The 12,609-nt window shown below is 40.3% G+C and overlaps 1 protein-coding gene across 1 annotated transcript in view; it reads right to left on the bottom strand.

Moving 5' to 3' along the window:
- Positions 1-11,790, bottom strand: part of gpr61 (G protein-coupled receptor 61) — a 32,033-nt gene extending 20,243 nt beyond the window's left edge. The window contains exon 1 of the mRNA XM_043716336.1: positions 11,708-11,790. The gene's annotated coding sequence lies outside the window, so the exon portion shown is untranslated. The remainder of the gene's footprint in view (positions 1-11,707) is intronic.
- Positions 11,791-12,609: the final 819 nt, after the last annotated feature.

Below are 12,609 nucleotides of genomic sequence, written 5' to 3'. Positions count from 1 at the left end.
GAACTAGAGAGCATAGGTTTAGGGTGAGAGGGGAAAGATATAAAAAAGATCTAAGGGGCAACGTTTTCACACAGAGGGTGGTTAATGTTTGGAATGCGCTGCCCGTGGGAGTGGTAGAGTCGGAATCATTGGCGACCTTTAAGCGGCATTTGGATAGGTACATGGATGGGTACTTAATCTAGGTTAGAAGTTCGGCACAACATCGTGGGCCGAAGGGCCTGTTCTGTGCTGTATTGTTCTATGTTCTATGTTCTATGTTCTCTGCATTTCCCGATCTACTGCCGTTCAGATAATAATTCTATTTCCTGTTTTTGCTACCAAAATGATTAACCTCTTATTTGTCCACATTATACTTCATCTGCTATGTATTCACATACATACTCAGCTTATCCAAGTCGCACTGAAGCATCTCTGCATCATTCTCACAGCTCACCCTCCCACTCAACTTTGTGTCATCTGTAAAGGCCTCACAGTTCACAGGCTGAGAACTTGAAAAGAGTAGTTCAAGCAAAACTACAGATTTGATAGGAAAGGAATTTCTATAGATGTTTGAGTAATTGGAAAGCTAAGAGATCAGGAAGTAAATGGGATTTTGTTGTGCTGTTTTCAAATTGTGATATGTTTAGATAGGGAGGTGATGATCTAATGGCTTGCTCCCTAAGCTATTATTCCAGAGACCCAGGTTCAAATCCCACCACAGCAAATGCTTGAATTTCAAATAAATAAACTATGCAGAATTGACAATCTAATGATGACCATGAAACCTTTATTGATTTTTGGTGAGAAACCAATCATGTTCACTTATGTCATTAGGGAAGAAAATTTCTGATCTACATATGACTCCAGTTACAGAATAATGTGGTTAATTTTTAACTGCCCTCTGGGCAATTAGGGATGAGCAATAAATACTGGCCTGGACGCAAAGCCCACATCCCGAGAATGAGCAAATCAAAATTTTAAAAGCAAATTACTGTGGATGCTGGAATCTGAAACCAAAAGTGAAAATGCTGGAAAATCTCAGCAGGTCTGGCAGCATCTGTAAGGAGAGAAAAGAGCTGACATATCGAGTCTAACTGACCCTTTGTCAAAGCTAAAAAAAGGGAGAAATAGGGAGGTATTTATACGAGGCTGAGAGAAGGTGAGTCCTGGCTCCAGAAGCAAAGGTAACAATAAAGAGATGATAATGACAGTGCATAGAGAGATTATAGGACCAAGGCTGAAGCCAGTGCTATGTGGCAAAATATGTGAGGGATGGGTGAAGCAGAGGCAAAATGCAAAAGAGAAAGAGAGACAATCAAGAAATAATAGGTACAGAACAGTGAAAACAATATATAAAAAAAGATAAATGAAATAAAACTCAACACACAATCCTGCTCCCACTCCCACATGTCTGTCCTTGGCCTGCTGCAATGTTCCAGTGAAGCTCAATGCAAACTGAAGGAACAGCATCTCACCTTCCGACTAGGCCCGTTACAGCCTGCCAGTCTCAACACTGAATTCAACAACTTCAGATAATTCTATTTCATTTTTTAAAATTTTTTGCCTCAGGCGATTGACTGTGTGGAGTTTGCACATTCTCCCTGTGTCTGCGTGGGTTTCCTCTGGGTGCTCCGGTTTCCTCCCAGAGTCCAAAGATGTGTAGGTCAGGTTAATTGGCCATGCTAAATTGCCCATAGTGTTAGGTAAGGGGTAAATGTAGGGTTTTGGGTGGGTTGCGCTTCGGCAGGTCGGTGTGGACTTGTTGGGCCGAAGGGCTTGTTTCCATACTGTGATGTAATCTAATCTAATCTATGAAAACTCTCTATGCACTGTCATTATCACCCCTTTATTGCTACCTTTGTTTCTGGAGTTATGACTCACCTTCTCTCAGCCTAGTATAAATACCTCCCTAAATACCTCCCTTTTTTTCAGCTTTGACAAAGGGTCAGTTAGACTCGAAACATCAGCTCTTTTCTCTCCTTACAGATGCTGCCAGACCTGCTGAGATTTTCTAGCATTTTCTCTTTTGGTTTCAAAATTTCAAAAGGTAGTTTATGTTTGTTTTATTTTATTTTGATTTCATTTTTGAAATAAACTTATTTCATTGTTGAAACCAAATTTGTAGCCTTGTGCACTTATGTTTCAGTGAAAGGTAGTTTTGTTAAATTAAAAATAAAACAAAGTACAATTTACCAAGTCAGATTTAATTCTGGGATCTGAATTGTCCAGTAATCACATCAGCTGGAATCATAGCGACTGGCAAACATAGGTTCAAATCTCACCTTGGATGTGCAGGCCAAGGACATCCAAATTATCTGGTTCACTTATGATCTATAGAAAAGAAAATTTGCAATCCTCACCTGATTTGTGTACATGTGGTTTACTCTTAGCTGCCCTCTGGAATGACCTAGTGAGTGTATCAGTCCAAAGGCAAGTAGGGATGGGCAACAAATGTTGGCCATGCCAATGAGAACCACATCCCATGCCGTTATAAAGAAAATCTGCACTCCATATAAGTTTCCTCCCAAACTCGTCCATCTCATCTTTGATTCTTTTCTCACTCATGTGCATCATTTTAAACTTTCCCCATAAATGCATCAATGTTATTCCACACAGTAGTCAGTTTGACATTCGCATTAAAGTTTTCAAAGGAGAAAGCAAGAGTAGGAAGAGTGACAAATGTAGATGGTAAGGACCAAGCCAATAGAATGAAAATGAAATCTAGAAAAGAAATGGCGACATAAATCAAGACATTGTCATATCAGAGGAGTAATAACTGGTATAGAGTGCTCAGTGTAACAGTGGCAAATCTCAGACCATCCAAGTGCACAATGGGATAGACCCAAGATTTAATACATTTTTGAAGTCTCTAATATTGAACAAAGTTTCTGAAACTTAGGAGTCTGTGGGGGCTAAGTTATTGAGTATTTTAAAGACAGAGATAGATAAGTTTTTGATTAGTAAGGGGATCAAAGGTAGGAAAATGGGGTTGAGAAATATATCAGCCATACGGAGCAAGTATAAAGGGCCAAATTGCTTAATTCTGCTCCTGTGTCTTATGGTCTTTTGGTTTTTAATTTTAGCCATGTGGAGTAACTGAAAAAGGTGGGGTTATTTTCCGAGGACTAGAAAGAGTTCTAGAGACATAGAATCATACAGCATTGAAACAGACCCTTGGGTCCAACCAGTCCTTGCCTAACATAATTCCAAACTAAATTAGTCCCACCTACTTGCTCCTGGCCGATATCTCTATTCATGTACTTACATAAGTGTCAATTAAATGTGTAACTCTGCTTGCATCCAACATTTCCTTATTCTGCACACGAGCCACTCTCTGTATAAATCTTTGCCCCACAAATCTTTTAAATGTCTCTCCTCTCACCTTAAAAATATGCCCACTAGTCTTAAAATCCCACTTCCTAGGGAAAAAGCAACTGCCATTAACCCTATCTATACCCTTATTATTTTATAAACTTCAATAAGGTCTCCTGTCAACCTCCTGTGCTCTGATGAAAAATGTCCCAGCCTATCCAACCTTTTGTTATAACTCAAACCTTCCATACCCGGCAACATTCTGGTAAATCTCTTTTGAACTATGAATTTCTTAATAATATCAAACAAAGATTTAACAGAAGTGAACAAAGTCATAAAGAGTTTGATACAGAAAATAAGGAGAGTTGGTTAACAGAAGTCATAGATGTAAGATAATTGACAAAGTCAGCAAGGAGGTGAGGAGAGTGGATTGTTCTGATTTGGAATGTACTGCCTGAAAGTATGGTAGAAGCATGTTTAATAGGAATTTCCAAAAAAACATTTGGATAAAAACTTGAAAGGGATTTTTTTTTCAGGAATGAACAGGGAAACGGGGCTTATTGATAAGGTTTGTTAAGAGCCAGCACAGGCATGATGGACCAAATGGCCTCCATCTGTGCTGTAATTTCCAATTAACCTAACATTCATTTTTTTCCCTTCCACACACTGGTGCCTCAAGCCCAGAATAAGCCTTCTGCACTACACAACAGAATAGACAACTTAGCAGGAATATCATCAGAACTTAGAGACAATTTTCATGCGGAATGACTCTGTGCAGACACAACACCTGTACATGCTGGTGTGATCCATTGGGTGTGAAAAGGCTGTCTGCTTATCACCCTATCACTCAACATGCTGAGCTCTAGCTACAGAGTCAGTGGATTTATAACAGGATCATCGAGCTGCTGGCAAGCTCTCTGAGCTCTTCACTCACATCAGTTTGAGTAAGTGTCTGCTATTGGGCTTGTGAATCATTAACTTTATCGAACAATTGTTCAAAACCTGACTATAATCTTCATTCACCAATGACAGTTACAACTGCCTTGAAGGTAATTTTCATTATAATACAAAATGTTTATTTTATACTTTTCACTTATTTTCCTTCTTTCCTTAAGATTTCCAGCAGTTCAGGTAGTGTACAGACTTGATGAGCTTGTGTATTATGTGATTCAATAATTTTGTGGTGCTGGGATGTACCACAGAGTTGATCTCCAAAACCTGTTCAGGCAGATAAGACTGATTGACCAATGATAGATAAAACAATGAACTGCAGATGCTGGAAATCTGAAACAAAAACAGAATTTGCTGAAGAAACTCAGCAGGTCTGGAGAACGAAAGCAGAATTTTGGGACCAGTGACCCTTCTTCAGAACTGATTGACCCCAAACAACATGGTCATGCTCTCTATGGTTTTCTGATAAGCACCAGCTGATGAATAGCTGTACCCACAAATAATGACCCTTTCCTCACCATGTCACAGAATAAAGGAGAACAGAAGGAGACCATTTGAACCAACTTTGAAAAAAAGGAGACAATTAACTCACTCCCTCCTGTCCTTGACCCATAAACCTGCAAATATTTCCCTTTCAATTATTTATCTAATTCCCTGCCATCACCCTTCCAGCAGCACGTTTCAGATCACAACAACTCCCTATGTAAAAGAAAAATCATCCTCATCACTCCCTCTGCTCCATTTGCTGTAACCTTAAGATACAAGAGCAGAATTAGGCCATTAAGCCCACCAAGTCCTCTCCACCATTCATTGATAGTTGATATGTTTTTCAACCCCATTCTCCTGCTTTCTCCTCATAATGCTTGATCCCCTTACTAATCAACAATCTACCTATTCCAGTCTTATTTACATTCCACAGAGTACCAAAGCCCTCTGAGGCAATGAGTTCTAGAGAGACACCAATCTCTAGCTAAAAAAAATCCAGCTCATCTCAGTTCTAAAGAGTCGTCTCTTCACTCTGAGGCTGTGACCCCAGGTTCTAGTCTCTCCTACTAGTGGTGACATCGTCTCCATATCCACTCTCTCCAAATGTCTCAGTACGCTGTAAGTTTCAATCAGATCCCCTCCCAACTTCTCCCCCCAACCCATCACATTCTTCTAAACTGAATACAGACAATCACTTCCAATTACATTTGGTTAGACACAATTTATTTAATTTCTTTATTTACTCAATCGAATGATTTCATAGTTTGAACACCTCTGTTAAATCGCTCTTTAATCTTCACCACTTTAAGGATGAATTTCCATCCAAAGTCTCCCAAGACCTTAACCTGATGCACTGAATGAGATGCTGTACTCCAGCTGAGGTCTCACCAGTGTTTTCAAATGTCTCATCCTATTTATAGGTCCATGTCCAATTATAGCTTAAGTGTTGAAACTAATCTCTTTTTCACAAGCTTTCTCATCTCTCTAATTTATTAGGAGAAAGTGAGGACTGCAGATGCTGGAGATCAGAGTCAAGCGTGTGATGCTGGAAAACCACAGCCAGTCAGGCAGCATCCGAGGAGCAGGAGAATCGATGTTTCGGGCATAAGCCCTTAATCAGAAATGAGGCATTTAATAATAATTTATTAATACTGCTTAGGTCTTAAAATTACAGACTTTACAGCAGACAATAATTTCATTCAATCCATCAGCTCCAGTGAGAATCTTCTGCTGAACTCTCTACTAGCAAAACCAGGCATCATAAATATGACAGTCCCTAATAAATATGGAACTCAAGTGAAAGTTCTTTACCCAGTGAGGGGTGAGAATGTGGAGCTTACTATAACAGCGAGTGGATGAGGTGAATAGTAGGATAGATACCTTTAATGGGAAGCTGTACAAACACATGAAAGGGAAAGGAATAGAAAGATCCATTGATCAGGTAAGATAAAGCAGAGTGAGAGGAGATTTATGAGGGGCAGAGGTCCTGACATGAATCATTTGGGCCGAACAGCTAATTGCAGAGCTGTGAATTCTGTGCAATTATCCATTTCATTGTCTTTCCCCCTTATCAAATTACATCTTTTCTCTTCCCCTGTAACAAATCAGTAATTTCATGAAATACGTACCCAACATCCTTTGTAAATTATGTAACAGTCTCTACCACAACAGCCACTTGTCCTGATAATATTTTAGAAAAGTATCTTCTACATGCCCTTTGTTTCTGGGGACAAACCTAATTCTTTTCAATCACATTAGTTCTTCATTAACCAATGAAAGCTCAGGCATTGGTTCCTCTGAACTTGCCCTTCTTATTTCTCGTAAACTCCCGCTATGTTCCTTTACCCAGTTTAGATAATAATTTGCATATACATAGTACCTCAAACATTTTAAGGCATTTTACAAGAGCAATTATTGGACAAAACATGACACCAAGTCCCATAAAGAAGGCACTAGGATATGAAGCAAAAAGCTTGGTTTTTAGGATCATTTTAAAGAATAGGACAGATGTAGAACATTTTAGGGACAAGTTCCAGAGATAAGAGACCAGTCAGCTGAAGGCACAGCCAACAGTGGGGTCTGGGAGCTATGCAAGAAAGTGCAGCAACAGCAAGTTGAAAGAAAATCAGGTTCAGCTGGTAATTCTTGGATAGGAGAGAGACAGATTTTGCAGATCCAACAAAGTCAGCTTGTCATTACAGTAATTGACTCTTTGTGATGCACAGTATCTCCACATCCCTACACTGTAGGAAGAAAAAGATGTCAATGAAATACTTTTTGAAGTGTGGTTACTGATTGACTGAAGGGAAATGCAGCTACCAATTTGTGCTCAGAGAGTTCTTGCAAACAGAAATTTGTGCTCAGAGAGTTCTTGCAAACGTGTGTTTGTGATGTGTGATGTTGGATGATCATTAGCCAGTATACTCAGGGGAACTCTCTCATGTCTCTTCGAGTGATGCAGTGGGATATTTTATTTTCATCAAATGCCTCACTTGCTCCATTGCTTCAGGACCGCAGCCAGGAGAAAGCCACCTACAGCCTCACTGTTACTGTTTCCTGAGGATTAGGACCACCTGAACCAAACAATGCTGAATTCTATCAAATGCAGCTAGTTCCGAGCTGTCTCACTTCTTACACAGCTGACCCAATTGAAAATTTACATTCAAACAATCCCTAAAAATAGTACAGTGATTTTGTTGTCTGTATGCATCCAGAGGTGTGATAGATGCAGTATGAAGCATCTATTTTGCTGTTTTCATCATTCCATACTGTGCTTAGATTAGTTAGTCCTAGTAATACAAGCTTTTTATTCTGTTTCAAGTGTTTGTTATCAATCTCCAGACACCCACCCCCCCCCCAAAAAAACCCACTAGCCACCTGTGAATGAATCAGAAACAAAGTGCTCGAGAAACTCAGCGGGTCTGACATTGTCTGTGGTCACTGGACTTGAAACATTAACTCTGTTTTTTCTTCACAAACATTGCCAGACCTGTTGTGTTTCTCCAGCACTTTCTGCTTCTATTTCAGATTTACAGCATCCGCAGTTCTTTGTTTTTATTCTTATGAATGAATATCTGGCTGGAAATTCATCGTGTTCAGGTGCAGAAAATAAAACCTGACCCACCGCCCCCATTCCACTCACCCCCACCCTGGCCATCCCCCTAACACGAAACAAGATGTCTCATTACCGCTTCATCTCTTCTTTCAGCACAAACTGTCACACTTATTCCGCACTCTCTGAGTGAATCACATGAGCACTCTTGTTTTCACTCTGCACTGGGACTAATCTTCCTAATCATGGCCTTGATTCTCCCATGGTCCCCACAGGAATGATTCTTTTCCAGTAATGTATACTGAGAAAATTATCTCCACTACCTCCCTGTCTCCATCCTCCCTCTCTCAGTCTTTGCTTCTCGCCATGTTTTCTCTCTCAACATTCTGTCAGCCTTCTTTTGTATTTTGACCCCTCTTTCCACTCTCTCTGCATCCTTTCAGTATTTATACCCATTATCATCAGGGGACTAAAAGGATTCAGTTATCATGGCAGGTATTTAATTTTAAGCTGTATTTCCTTGAGTATCAAAGGTTCAGAAGTGATCGAATTAAAATGGTTAAAATTATTAAAAGATTTGAAAGGGTAGATGGGGCATACCAGGCATCTTCCTGGTAAATCTCCTTTGAACCCTTCCCAAAGCTTCCACATCCTTCCTATAATGCAGTGACCAGAACTGCACACAATATTCCAGGTGCGGCCTTATCAGTTTCATGTACAGCTGAAGCATGATCTTGTGGCTCTGAAATTCAATCCCCCTACCAATAAATGCCAACACACCATACGCCTTCTTAACAACCCTATCAACCTATGTGGCAACTTTCAGGGATTTATGCACCTGGATACTGAGATCTCTCTGTTCATCTACACTGCCAAGAATTTTACCATTAGCCCAGTACTCTGCATTCTTGTTATTTCTTCTGAAGTGAACTACCTCACACATTTCCGCATTAACCTCTCTTTGCCACTTCTCAGCTCAGCTCTGCACCTTTTCTATGTCTCCCTGTAATCCATAACACCCTTCATTACTATCCACAACTCTGCCTACCTTAGTCTCATCCGAAAATTTATTAACCCATCATTCTATGGCCACATCCAGATCATTTATAAAAATGACAAACAGCAGTGGCCTGAAAACAGATCCTTGTGGCACACCACTTATCATTCCTAGCAGTACTGAAAGATTATACAGCCTATTTATGTTCAGTGTTCTCACTTTGTCCTCCTTATATCTTTCACAGTTCCATTTTGCCTGTCCACGCTTCCCAGAAATGATTTCAATAACTTGTTTGTGTTAATTAAAATGCAGTTTGAAGTAAGTAATGGATTAACAAACAGAAGGTGGATAGGCAGGCCAGCAGAATACACAAGTGGAGAGTGGAATATAGAAGAGCAAGTGGTGTATACAAGATGGCAGCAGACAGGTCATGCGGTGGATGAGGTATACAGTGATGAAACTGCTTATTATGATGACAGAAACAATGAAGAACAGAAGAAGTAAGGACAAGAAACACGGCAGAAAGGATTAGTCAGCTAAGCGGGCTTTCCAAGGGAGGATGAATGCCCAACTTGCTGTTTTATGGCAGAGGGAAATGAATATCTTGAAGAGAGAGTTGTGTATAAACTTTCAAGTTTAAGACATTTTTGAAATTGATGCAGAGAACAAACCAACAACCACACCTCCTCCCCCTTCAGATTAGAAACTCGTTTTAATTGGAGAAATCATGTTATAGTTTACATATCTATGTTTTTCAGTCTATGATCAGGCCTGTATCAATGATGAGAACTAAATTGATATGTTTTCACAATGCTCTGGACACAGCTATTGACCCAAAGCCAAATAAAATACAACATGTCATTAAACAATATTCATTTATAAATAAAAACAAATTACAGTCAACTAGTTGGTGCAGTGAATTGAATTATTTGGTTGCCGTGGTGATTTTGATCACCCCCATCTGCCTCTCACTAAGAATTTTTTTTAATAGAATCATTCTCAGGATGTGGGCGTCACTGACAAGGTCGGCATTTATTGCCTGTTTCTAGTTGCCCAGAGTAAAAGAAATATTTACAATTATCTTTTAGATGAAAGTTAGTGGATGATCAAAAGAGACTAGTTTTTGAGTTTTCATTGTTCCGCTAGTGGCCTTCAACTCTGAAATTCTTTCCTTAAAATGCCCCCTCTTTTTGTTCTTCTCTAAGATGTTACTTAAAACCCACCTCATCAATAAAGGTTTTGATCACATGTTCAAATACCTCCAGTATCTTGCTATCAAATTTTGTTTGATCACATTCCTGCCAATGGTGATATATAAATGCAGGTTTGTTTTTGCAATTGGATCAAAGTACTTTTATGGGGAAAGTGAAGACTGCAGATGCTCCCTGGCCTGCTGCGCTTTTCCAGCACCACACTTTTCAACTCAAAGTACTTTTATGTGGAGTACAGTGTGAAAACACAATTGAGGTACAAATCAGCCATCATATAGTTAAATGGTAGAGTAGACTTGATGGACTGAGTGGGCTTCTCCTGTTTCCAAATATTGAGGTAACAGACTGTATCCCTGCCGTGAAAACTCTATATGTGTTGGAAAGTGACCATTAATCACTAAAAGATGTGACAGTAACACACAATAATTTGTGGATGATATGTTTGAATTTCTGGATGGTATTGCATTTATTGGGCAATTCATAATGACAAACTTCTGAATGTCAGCCACAGTTCCACATAGGCTCCAGTAAATGAACCTTCATGAGAATGCGGAGTGACCAGATCAGCCACAAACTTATTATGATAGAATAAACTCAAGGGGCCAAGTGGCCTACGCCAGCTTCTAGTTCATATTTAAAAATCGCACGACACCAGGTTATAGTCCAACAGGTTTATTTGGAAACACCAGCTTTCGGAGCGTCGCTCCTTCATCAGGGGGTTGTGGAGGTGGTGCTCCAAAAAAGCTAGTGCTTCCAAATAAACTTGTTGGACTATAACCCAGTCCAACACCAGCACCTCTAAGTCTATGTTTGCTATGTTTTTAATCTCACCCCATTGATTGTTTAACACAAAGTAGGTACAAACATAATATAATAATGCACCAGTCTGTACTGATCTCTGCTGGGTATAGTGAGGCATAGGGCAGGGCAGGGACAGACAGAGGAAGGATGAAAGCCCCCCAACTGGCCTTGGTTCTCCAAGAATCAACGTCAAAAACCAGTCTTATTGACGCCTGGAAATTCTGCATGAAGTGAGCGTGGAGAAATTCAGACCCAGTTGCCCAGTATCAAATAATCTGCCAATGCTTCCTTAATGGAATCACTAATTTAGCAAGATTATTTTGACAATGAACAAGTAAATGGATAAATATCAATGTTTGTACCTCAGATCCATATCAAGCTGGTATTCAATTAAATTCATCAGCAACCTTGGGTTAAGCATAGTGGAAGATCAAATGCCATATCAATTATACTTGGACCTTCTGATTTGGGTTTGGCAGGATGGTAACTAGGGAAACTGAAAATGACCGAACCCACTCATCTTTGAAACAAAAATTTAGGAAGCCACAATTTCATCAAAAATTGCTAGAAATTCAATACTCCATGTCTGCTTCGCGGCACAGTTTTCAACATTGGAGTTCTCATCTGCACCCTGGTAAGGTTGAAGTCCTAAGAGACATACACTGACAATTACATGTTTTCAACCAGCTCAGAATAGCACAGCCAGACAACTAACAAAATGAGAGATTGAGTATTCATCCGTGTATTCAGTAAACTTCAAAACAGAATTTCCAAGAATGCACACCAAGGGGATGGGGAAGAGAGGTGGCTGGGCTTGGGGGGAACGCTGAAGTTTATTTATAGTGCAGGCCATTTATTTATTTATATAATTAGCCTGTACTCACAGTGCATACTGAAACCCATATTAATAAACTCTACCTCTGATCCACTTGGGCAGTATGATCTAGCATTATCCTGGAGATCCACTTCTCTCGATTATTGCAAATAACACTTGCAATGAGCAGAATGTTGTAAGGAAATGTTTGCAGTCGACAGCAGATTTAAGTGTCAATTTGTTAATTATTGAATTCCATGGGAAAGCAAAACTGGCTTTTTTTGCAATATGTTAGCTCGCTACACCTTCTCCTCGCCTGGCGTTGCAGTTAATTCTATGATCGAAGGAAGAGGTGATAAAGGCACGGAATGCATGTGGAGGCATACGGTTGAAAAGGGAACCTGACGCGGCTCGGGTGCTGTCGTTGGCCGTGGTGCTGAATCTGCCGCCTTGTCCCGTCGCTGGCCGTGGTGCTGAATCTGCCGCCTTGTCCCGTCGCTGGCCGTGGTGCTGAAGCTGTCCCTCTGTTCAGGCGCTGGCCGTGATGCTGAAGCTGTCGCACTCTCCAGGCGCTGGCCGTGGTACTGAAGCTGCTTCTCTGTCCCGCCGCTGGCTCCATGTGCAGACGCTGCGGATCTGGGCACAGCACTCAGCAGCCCAGAGACATGCAGTCAGTGGTACCAGGTCCTAGCGCCTTCCTGCTCAAAGCAAACCAAACATAAACATACCAGCAACAACAACTTAGATTTACATAGCCCCTTTAAAACAAAATGCCCCAAGGTGCAACATAAACTTCCCGAAAGGACTGTGGAGACAGGAAACCTCAACACATTTAAAAAAAAAATTCTGGATTTCTCCTTGAAATGCTGGAACTTAAAAAGATAAAGACCAAGTGTTAGAGGGTGGGATTATTCTGTTAGCTCTTTTCCAAATAGGCTTGGACATGTGTCTAAATTGCTTCCTTTTGTGTTTCCAACTTTCCAACTCAACAACGAAGCTACACGTT

This window comes from Chiloscyllium plagiosum, chromosome 26 (genome assembly GCF_004010195.1).
Source record: "Chiloscyllium plagiosum isolate BGI_BamShark_2017 chromosome 26, ASM401019v2, whole genome shotgun sequence".
NCBI classification, from domain to species: domain Eukaryota; kingdom Metazoa; phylum Chordata; class Chondrichthyes; order Orectolobiformes; family Hemiscylliidae; genus Chiloscyllium; species Chiloscyllium plagiosum.
This window is presented reverse-complemented; position numbering and strand designations above follow the sequence as displayed.